At 47.6% G+C, this 10,269-nt stretch overlaps 1 protein-coding gene across 1 annotated transcript in view; it reads right to left on the bottom strand.

Moving 5' to 3' along the window:
* Positions 1-10,269, bottom strand: part of Vwf (von Willebrand factor) — a 147,916-nt gene that overhangs the window by 110,626 nt on the left and 27,021 nt on the right. The gene's annotated exons all lie outside the window — the stretch shown is intronic.

Raw genomic sequence — 10,269 nt, 5'->3', positions numbered from 1 at the left:
TTGAGAACCACTGTACCAGTGATGGGGTAACCAGACTTGAGGCCTAACTTGTACTAGTCAGTGATGCAGTAACCAGGCTCAAGGCCTGACTATACTCCATAACTCAGGCACTTGTCATCAAACCACAGGTTATAGTGAGTCAAGGATTTCATGGTCACAGATTCAAACAAAAATTTAGAATATTCAGGGCAAGGGGTTGCATGCATACTGAACATGTATCTACTTTTTTTTCCTTTTCATTATTCTCTATTTTCACTATCCAATATGGTATGACCTTTATCTACATAGCATTTATAACGTATTAAGCATGAGAATAATGTGCAATAATTTAAAGTTTATAAGAGGGGCCAAGCTGATGACCTGAGCTTGAGTCCCAGAACCCACATCAAGGTGGAGGACAGATCTGATTGCTCAGGTGTCCTCTGATCCTCCATGTGTGTACTGTGGCACATGAGCCACGCATAGACATTGCTTCTCTCTCTCTCTCTCTCTCTCTCTCTCTCTCTCTCTCTCTCTCTCTCTCTCTCCCTCTCTCTCTCTTACACACACACACACGTGTGCACACACAAACAACAACAACCACAGAGGCTGGAGAACTGGCTCCATAGTTATGAACACTTACTGCTCTTCCAAAGAACCTGAAATCAGTTCCCAGCATCCACACAGCAACTTACAACCACCTTCCAGTTCCAGGGGGATCCAGTGACCTCTCTAGGACTCTAAGGCTGCTACATACACACAGTGGATACACACACACACACACACACACACACACAATTTAAAAATAAATAAATGCATCTTTTAAAAGTAACACAATAACAGTAATTTTTAGATAAAATGAAGCATACAAGAAGATGGGGCAGACTGTAATGAGCTGGTATGCCATTCTGTGTAAGAGATCTGGTCATCAAAGGGTTAGAAGGCAGAACGGTAAATGCAGGGGTTCTAGAAGCATAGGTGGGCTAGGACCCCAACCCATTCCTTTCAAAGGGTGTGACTTTAATAAATCTATCCCACTTATTGATATTGTCATTTCTTCCACTGCATGAGAAACTGTAGGAAAAGACTGTGTGTGACCCATGTCTGCTTCTCTTCCCCCTTAGTTATAACTCTCAACTTTCAGCTTCCACTTGGGTGCAGTTACCAGGAATGGAGATTCCATGTTCTCACTTGTCTGCTTCCCAGGGCAGCCCCAGCACACTCAGCTGTGCCCCAAGGAGAGGAGCCTGCCTGACTCCATTTTGAAGGCAGCCATTACCCTGTGCTTTTACTGTGAGAACTGAGGTATTCTCTGTTTCCCAGAACCTGACCTTCCACAACCTGTAACCTTGAATTGTTTCTGAGAATTCCCTTATTCTCCCTGACCTTCTCTGACCCATGCCTAACCACATGGTGAGTAACCAGATGTTTCCTAAAAGACTTTTTTTATTTCCTTATTGCCCCTTTCTGTCTCCCTTCTGTGAAACTACTTGTGATTTCACTCCTTGAAAGGAGCCCAAGAGATGAGTTTGGGGCTACTCTCTCTCTCTCTCTTTTTAAATATTTATTTATTTATTATGTATATAATATTCTGTCTGTGTGTATGTCTGCAGGCCCGAAGAGGGAACCAGATCTCATTACAGATGGTTGTGAGCCACCATGTGGTTGCCGGGAATTGAACTCAGGACCTTTGGAAGAGCAGGCAATGCTCTTAACCACTGAGCCATCTCTCCAGCCCTGGGGCTACTCTCTTTAACCTGTCTTAGAAGGCAGTTGCTAGCCAGCTTTTGGGCACATACCAATGAAAATCAAGCTTGCTTCAAATATGGCTCAAATTGTGGTAGTGGTCTTATTCTTGCCATTGGGAGTAACAGCAGGACAGACGCAGGAAGGTACCTTGCATCTTCCAGGAAAGTCCTCCTTTCCTGTCCCTTCTAATTCCGCTGCTGGCACGTGACGGTGGTGCCTGGAGCTTGAGATGACATCTTGGGTCATGAGTACAAGCTCCATCCTGAAGGCACTGAGAAATGAGACAGAAGGACCCAGATGCCAGCATAACAGGACTCTGGCCCGGCCCTGCACATCCTGCCCTGAGCTGCACAAGAGAGAGAAATACACTAACTACAGGCCATTGTTACCTTAAATGTCCTGTCACTCATGGCTGGATCTACCCAGGTAAAAATACCTACATCAGACCGTTGCTGAAAAACAAAATTAAATGAACTCAAGCAGAAATGGCTAGCAAGTGCTCACAACCATTACCACTCGCCAGTTGTATGCACAGACTTCACTTTGGCTCTCTGCAAAACCATTCTGGCAGGGACACAAAATAAGGGTCAGCTAATTCGCACTTCCAGCATCTTCTGGCTCCAGTGCCCGGCACCAGCCACTTCTGTCTTTTTTCATCTCCTGTCGGTGGTGCCAGAAACTGGCAGAGAACTGCAGCCCCAACTCCATCAATCCATGACTTCACCCTCCTGGGCGGGTGTGCAGACCCAATTGTGGCCCATCTTAATCCCATTTTCCGTTCATCAGAAGAGACCAGGCCTCTTCCCTGGGGACGTTAGGCCCCATCTAGGGCAAGGAAGAGAAAGCAAGAGTCTCTCCCCAGGGGGGTGAAGGCAAAGCAGGAGAAAAAGCAAGAGCCAGAGGTCCAGAGCTATGCTATTGTTTCATCTCAAACAGCTGACAAAGGAGAAGGGGTGTGGCATGAGCATTCCAAAGGCCTGAAGAGAATACAGAAAGGAGGGCGTGATGTCTGGCCCTGATCTTTCCAGCTCCAGAGTGGGTGGCGGCGTGAAGCTGCCCCATATGGAGGAGGCATCTAGAGCCTAAACTGGTCCAAAGCAGTGGGCTCAAGAATTCACTCAGGGCAGAAGACTGTTTCCCATTGGTCAGCCAGCAGGATGAATGGGGAAAGGGAGGTCACTGATTCAATTTGTAACTGCTGGCTACCTTGGTATTTCTATCCACATTCCAAGCTACTAACTCATGGTCAAGATTCAGATCTTGAGCCTGGTTCATACCTGTCAAACAGATGGGGTTCCTAGAGATTCCTCTCCTGAAGATGGCTGGATGGGATGCTCGTAATAAGCAGGGTGACTAGATTCAACATAGTAGAAATGTCTGTGTCTACAGAGGCCTCCCTAGGTCCTTCTCACCCTGCCCTGGTTTCTTGGGAGCATATGAGTAGCTCTCCAGGATCAGCAAGACTCTGTCTTCTGGGAGAAGAGTGTCATTGACAATGTAGGAAACGTAACTCTAACTTTAATAAATTAGGGATAAGAAAGTTTATTCTCAAGCCAAAGATGAATGATCATGGCCCAGGAACACAGATTCTAGTTACTTCAAATTCCACGTTCCAATGTGGCGATGGTTTCACCGAACTATTAGTACAGTAACAGAACAAGGAAAGTCATACATGAAGACACTTTTCCCATGCACTGGTGGAAACACTAGGCAGGAGGATTAAAGCAAGTGAGGAAGTCTCTCCTCTAAGTCTCAGACGCTCTGCCAACACTCCTAGCCTTTTGGTCGGTGGAAGCTGGTGACCTACTAAGTCAACGCATTCCGAAAGGTTCATACGTCAATCACAAGGATGAAAGAGGTAGGCCAGAAACGACTCTTTAGAGAGCTGAAGAAAGTCCAGGACAAAGTGTGGTCGAGCGCTGGACCTGCAACATTCCCACCTCCCCACGACCACTCGGTCAGTCTCATACAAGAGTCCGTGGGAGGTGTGGCTTCCCTCTAGAAACTGTTGCTTACAGCCTTGTTCCCTGGTTTGCAGTTTAGAATCTGCCCAAGCTCTTAAATAACAGGTCCAATCTGAACCAGTCTACACATCCCATACACAGCGAGAGAAATCAGCAGCTCTGTGTCAGGAGTCAAATCACCGGAGCTGCCCCGTGGCTGCTGCCCCGTGGCTGCTGCCCCGTGGCTTCCCATCCATCAAGCAGTTGGTCACCTACTGACTCCAACAGTGCTGCTCTTGTCCTTTGTGATGGGTTAGGTTCTCTTGTGTCTGGTCCCTGGATCTCTGCCTGGTACAATTTCAGCATTGCCCATGCCATACCAACATCTCAGTGAGTGTGTGCGGGTGGGTACTATCCCATTCCTCACCCATGCTGGTCCTCACTAGGGAGAGGACAAAGGAAGGGAACACATGAGAAATACACTCACCCTTCAGTGTCCCTAGGAAACTGCTTCTAGAACCATCCTCTCATATCAAAATCCATGAACGCTCAAGTCTCTGATGGAGCCCTCACATCTCTGCAGCACGCTTCCAACACCGTCTAAGTGACTTGCACTGCTAACTCTGATTCCAGTGCTGGGAAAGGGCTGTCATAGCATATCATCAAGGAATGAGAAGAAAAACCCCACGTGTCCAGACGGATGCTATTGGTCTGCAGTTGGTTGAATCCACAGACATGGAACCCATGGATGCAGAATGCCCGTATTTTGTTATGGCTATTATGGTTTGTTGTATTTGGGTGGGAAGTGATGCTAGGATTTTATTCAACTCTCTTAAAATTGGGGTAATGTCAAATTACCCAAAAAGCAAAGCACCAACCAACCCAAAGGAGATCTCTGAAAACTCGTAGCAGCTGCTGAGGCTCGGCTGTAAGGCTAGACCATCTAGATGATCACCAGGGTCATCATTGTCACCACAATCACTTAGCTCCTCTCCTGAGCTGAGGCTCGACTGTAAGGCTAGACCATTATAGATCACCAGAGTTGTCATTGTCACCACAACCACTTAGCTTCTCTCCTGAGCTGCTCTTAGGTGGACACATACGAAGAAAAGGAAAGGGTTCTCTTACTTGAGTGCTCAGTAGAGGAAGTTCTCTAATGGGGGACACAGAGAGGCTGAGGAGGGAAAGAACCACGTGAGGACTTGAAGGAGGAAGCGAGCCCAAGACTCCCTCCTGCTCCTGTGTGTCCTCTGTATTAACCTCACTCTGTGCTTAGCCTTTTGGTGTCTCAGGAAAGACTTAAGAAAGATCTCATCTTGCCAAGGGAAAACACCCATGGATGCTTGTGTTCAAACCCATGCAACAAGGCACAGGGAGTGGATACCCTATCTGTAAAACTACCTCAAGGTGCTGTCGTTTAGCAACTAACCTATACTTGGCTCCTTGTGTTTGCTGACTTCTATGGGCCAAAGTCTCCCTGTACAACTCTCTCTGAATTGGAGCTGGAGAGAAGGTTCATCAGTTAAGATCTTCCAAAGGACCCAGGCTCAGCTTCCCCTTTCAGTGCCCACATGATGGCTCACAACCGTCTGTGACTCCAGTTTCAAGAAATCTGACAACCTGCTGGCCTCATGAGACACCAGGCACGTGAGTGGTAAACCAACATACATGCAGGCAAAACACCCACACACATCCAATAATTTTTAATGAATAACTTTGAATCCCAGTCAAGAAAAGGAATGGCTGTTCCCAACTGCCAAGAGCCTACTCCAGACCGAACTCCTTGATGAAATCACCCTCCACACACACCTGTCGGTTCCCCATCCGGCTCCCTCTGAGCAGACAGAGCAGAAACTGACCACACACCCTTCACAAATAAACAATCGTGTCATGAGGACATGAAGAGTGAGCTGCTTTGTCACCAACAGGATGGGTACTTCGTGTGCTTCCCTGGGCTATTGAGGAGAGGTGCTGTGGTTGTTCAAAGTCATCAACAGCTTAACAAATATTAGCCCACAAGACAGGTGACTTCCTGAGGACCAGGGGAGCAACAGGGGAACGTTGTCTCAGAGACAAAGAACGTTCTCTGGAATGGAGGGTGGTGGAAAGGCAAGTCATACGCAGCAGGAGAAAATGGCATGCACTTCCATAATAAACATCAAATCCCGAGTTGAAAAGAGAGCGGGAAATCTAGGGTTGTTAGGCAGTGAATCGAAGCACTATGGAGCAGGGACTCACACATCAACCCAGAGCAACTGTACTGGGAGGGTCCTGCAACTCCAGCATTCGAGGACATTGAAGGACATGCGGAGTGTGCACGTGAGCAGAAAATGACAGGAGAGCTCTCTCGAGAAGCCGGGGAGCTTGCTAGAGTTGAGTTGTGTGAGATGGCCAGAAAGACCCTAGTGAGGCCCATCAGAGGCCTTGACTTCCCAAACCAAGATCACAGCCTGCTCTGCCTATCTAGCTGCTGTTTTCCGGGAAGCTTCATGCAATGGACAAGGAGCTTTGAGAATCTCATCCAACCCTTGAGTGTGTGGGGACTTGGGATTCCTAACTTTGATGAAAAGACATTTCTTCTGCTCCTGCCCCATCTGAGGATGCTGCTGCTGCTGCTGGATTTTTCCCTACTGCCACTGGATTATCCCCCTGCCATGGGTCAAGTGAAAACCAGCACACTCAGGCTTCCCGATAACAGCAAGTCATCTTGAGGACTAACTCTGAGCAATTATATGGAAATATTTTAATGCTAAGCATGGAAGAATCCTCACACTCTTGTCAACAGCCTCAAAGGCAGGAGCCAGTCTTATTACACTGGGGAATGTGACCTGAGGATGGTGATGATGGAGACTGGCTCTCCCAGGCCAGGCCAAGGCCACCAAGTGCCGTGCTGCAGGCTGAATCATGTCCAGTAGCAACATGCCAAGTGGGTAACATTTACGTGGTAGGCATGGTCATCACCCGTGTGTCTGTGTATTATATGATGTACAGAGGTCATGGTCACTGTGGCCCATCTCCATCAGGTGACAGAAGATTATCTTGGGAAGGGGGTGTGTTTTTCATAGCTAGCAAGGCCACTCTGTAGGCTAACAGCAGCCCTATGTGGCTTTGGACTCCAAACTATAGACAAGACACAGAGCCAAGACCACCATTCCCTTATGATGCTCAGCTTTTCCCCCATGCTCCCCAGACTGGATTTTCCAGAAGGAGAAAGGCTAATTAAGGATCTTTCTAAAATGTGCGTCATGTGGTAACCATAAGCAAATGAACATCACATATCTGAACATTTATGGCCTGGGCTCCAGACTCAGCTGGGAAAAGAAAAGAAAAGGAGAACCTGCAAAATTGCACACAATCCAACAAGCCATTATCAGTCCCAGCAGAGAGAGGCACCAGGTCTGTTGGTACAACATTCCTCCCTAAGGAATAAGTAACATGACCAGGCTCTCTGAAAGGGCTGACTCTCAAGCTCAACTTTGGAAAGGCCAAAAGCAGAAGAAATGAAGGTGACAGATTCCAAAAGCTGCCCAGCCTCGGAGTTATAGGCCAGGGCAGCCTCTTCCAGACCTCTCTCATTCCAACTGGAGCTTGAACCAAAGGGCAACTGCTGGTGACAGATGCCAGGTTGCCAGACCCAATTGCTGAGCCTGGAGCCCAGTGGGAATAAGAAGACAAAATAGTACAAAAGATGATACTAATCCCCTCCCAGGAGATGAGTCACTGCCCAGCCAATGACAGAACCCCAGTTGCGGGCAAACACGTTCTGATTGGCTAAGGGCAGAGTTCAGTTCTCCGGGTAAACAACCTGAAACAGTGTGCTGGCCTTGAAGGGGTTCATGCCTCAGAGAGATTAGGTGTGTGTTTGGAGCCTCGGTCTTGAACGAAGAACCAAGTACTCAATTTCTTAAGCTGTTCCCAGGACACTGGTTAACAAGGACCTAGTGCACCTGGGGGACAAAATGAGTAGCAACAAGCAGCTGGAGCCTTAAAACAGTGTCCCCAGAGAAGAGCGAAGTTGCTTCTACACTACACACACCTTTGTCTTCCGTGAACAAAGCACTCAGTCTTCCCCACCCCAACTCAACCTCAGTATCAGGTTCTCTCCAGGAAAAGTCTGTCTGCACCTCCCACTAATGCCGTATAAGTGGGATTGTTCCTTGGTACTCTGAGCGTGGGGACCATCTGTCAACCCCTTGCTGTACACTGGCCTGTATTTGCAAAGTTACACAAACAAAATACACCCTGGGGACCAGTCGCTCTCAGAACTGCCTTGAAGGAAGGGAGATGGGGAGCCAGCAGCCAACCATGGAACTCTAAGTTTAAAAATACAAAAGGGGAAATTAGAAAGCTCTTTCTTGCATAGGACCTTGAATGAATTTCTTCTGAAATTTGTCTGGGTGACCAGTAATCACTAGACGAAGGCTTTCCTCCGTCACTTTCCTATTTGGATGTTATCAGTGTGCTGGGATCTCATTTTCCTCCTAACCTTGTGGAGCTGTGTTCAACTACCCAGGAAGAAACCATTTATAACTGGGAGGAGGGGTCTTAGGCTTCTGCGATTGCCGGGGCTGTGCTCACCACCCATACTCTCAAAGCATGTCACTCCTGTGGGACACACAAGACAACAGGAGACTACCAGATGTTACATTGTCACTGTTGTCATCGTTATCACTCATACAGTGGAGCACTACTGGGGTCAACACCCATGCAAGCGACCTTCCTCTTAGTATTTTCCAGTGACCTGGTAGGTCCCATTCCTGAGCCTGTTTCACATGTGTGGGAACAGAGGGTTGAAGAACGAAAAAGCACGGATTTCAAAGAATAAGGCCTGACTCATACCCCTCTGTCAGCACAATGCCAGAATGTTTGCTTCTCTGTTTCTGTGGTAACCAAAGGCAACATGGGGAGGAAAGGGTTTATTTTAGCTTACAGGTTATAGCCCGTCATCAAGGAAAGTCGAGGCAGCAACCTGGAGGCAGGCGATCATGGAGGAACACCTATCATGGGAGGAACACCATTTGCCGGCTTCTTTCCTGACTCGCTTATCTTGCTTTCTTGTACAATCCAGGCCATCTGCCTAGGGAGTGGCACCACTAACTACAGGCGCTGGGCCCTCCCATCAGCTATCAAGGCAAAAAATGCCCCACAAACAAGCCCACAGGCCAATAGGATGGAGGCGATTCTTCAATTAAGGTTCCCTTTTCTGGGGGACTCTAGTTTCCGCCACTGAGAAAAACTGACCAGCACACCCCCAGCCACGGGTGAGAGGTCTCAAGGGGTCAGCCCGTTAAGGGCAAACATTAGACATTTCAAACCGGGGGAGGGGGGAGGAAGCCCCGCTTCTGTGCAAAGTACATTCCTCTTGGTGTTGGAGCTCAATCTGCCTTCTTAGCGTCCCTAGCCATGAGCCAGGTGACTACCCAGAGGGTCTGTGCCACTGAAGCATCGGAAACGCAAGGGGAAAAGGCTTTTAAGGTGTCTCTGTTGGCAAGTTGAACCTTGTCTATTTAAGGGTTTAGGCCACACCAGGGGTGGTGGCACACGCCTTTAATCCCAGCACTCAGGAGGCAGAGGCAGGCGGATCTCTGGGAGTTCGAGGCCAGCCTGGTCCACAAGAGCTAGTTCCGGGATGGGCACCAAAGCTACAGAGAAATATCAAAGGTCCATTTGATGAGTGACCAGCTATCGGTGAAGCGTTCTCATGCTCAGCTGGTGTGTGTGACTGTCTCTTGTTGGTGGTGTTCCTAACGTTGAAGAGGTGGATTCACTTACTTATGTGCAGATTTGGGGGAGTGGGGTTTCTACTAGTGAAGAATTCTGGCTTATTCTTAGGGTGATCATTACAAAGCTCTAACTAGCATCACCTAAAGTATATGTCCCACACACACTGAATATTTTAGAGACCTATTAACTACTATAATTTGACATAATCCACATACACAATAAAGAATTTAAGAACTAAAAGGAACCTTAGGAACCTTGTGACCTCTAGCTCCTGAAGAAGGAAAGGGTACAAGGGCTTGCAGGTAGAGGGATATGGGCAATTCTGCTGCGGTAGAGCCATGTCAGCAACACTTTCACAGGTAGGGTGACGTGGGCAATCCTGTTGCAGGCAGAAGGATGTGGACAATCTTTTTGAATGATGTGGGCAGTCCTTTCACAGGTAGAGGGATGTGGGTAACCCTTTTGTAGATGGAGTGATGTAGGTAATACTTTCACAGGTAGAGGGATGTGGGTAACCCTTTTGTCGGAAGATTAATTCAGGCAGTACTTTTTTCCTTTGCTTTTAAGCAATATAAGATTGGGACAGAGGGAGCATCCTTACCAGATAACAGATATCAGCACTTTCATCCTGGACCCAGCTTCCAGGACTATAATAATTTCCATTGTCTGGCATCATGTATTTTGTTATTGCTACACAAAGGAGTGGAGATACTGACCACACCCACCCATTTTTTAAAGAAAGTACAAGGCCAAGGAAAATATTAGAATTAGATAAAAATTCTAGCCAAAATAAGTTTTCAATTAAAAAAGACCCATGAGCACCCCATATGGAACAGGCAGAGAGACCCATTTCCCACCCAACCCCTGAAGAGAG

Source organism: Microtus ochrogaster, unplaced genomic scaffold, assembly GCF_000317375.1.
Source record: "Microtus ochrogaster isolate Prairie Vole_2 unplaced genomic scaffold, MicOch1.0 UNK1, whole genome shotgun sequence".
In the NCBI taxonomy this organism is placed as follows: Eukaryota; Metazoa; Chordata; class Mammalia; order Rodentia; family Cricetidae; genus Microtus; species Microtus ochrogaster.
This window is presented reverse-complemented; position numbering and strand designations above follow the sequence as displayed.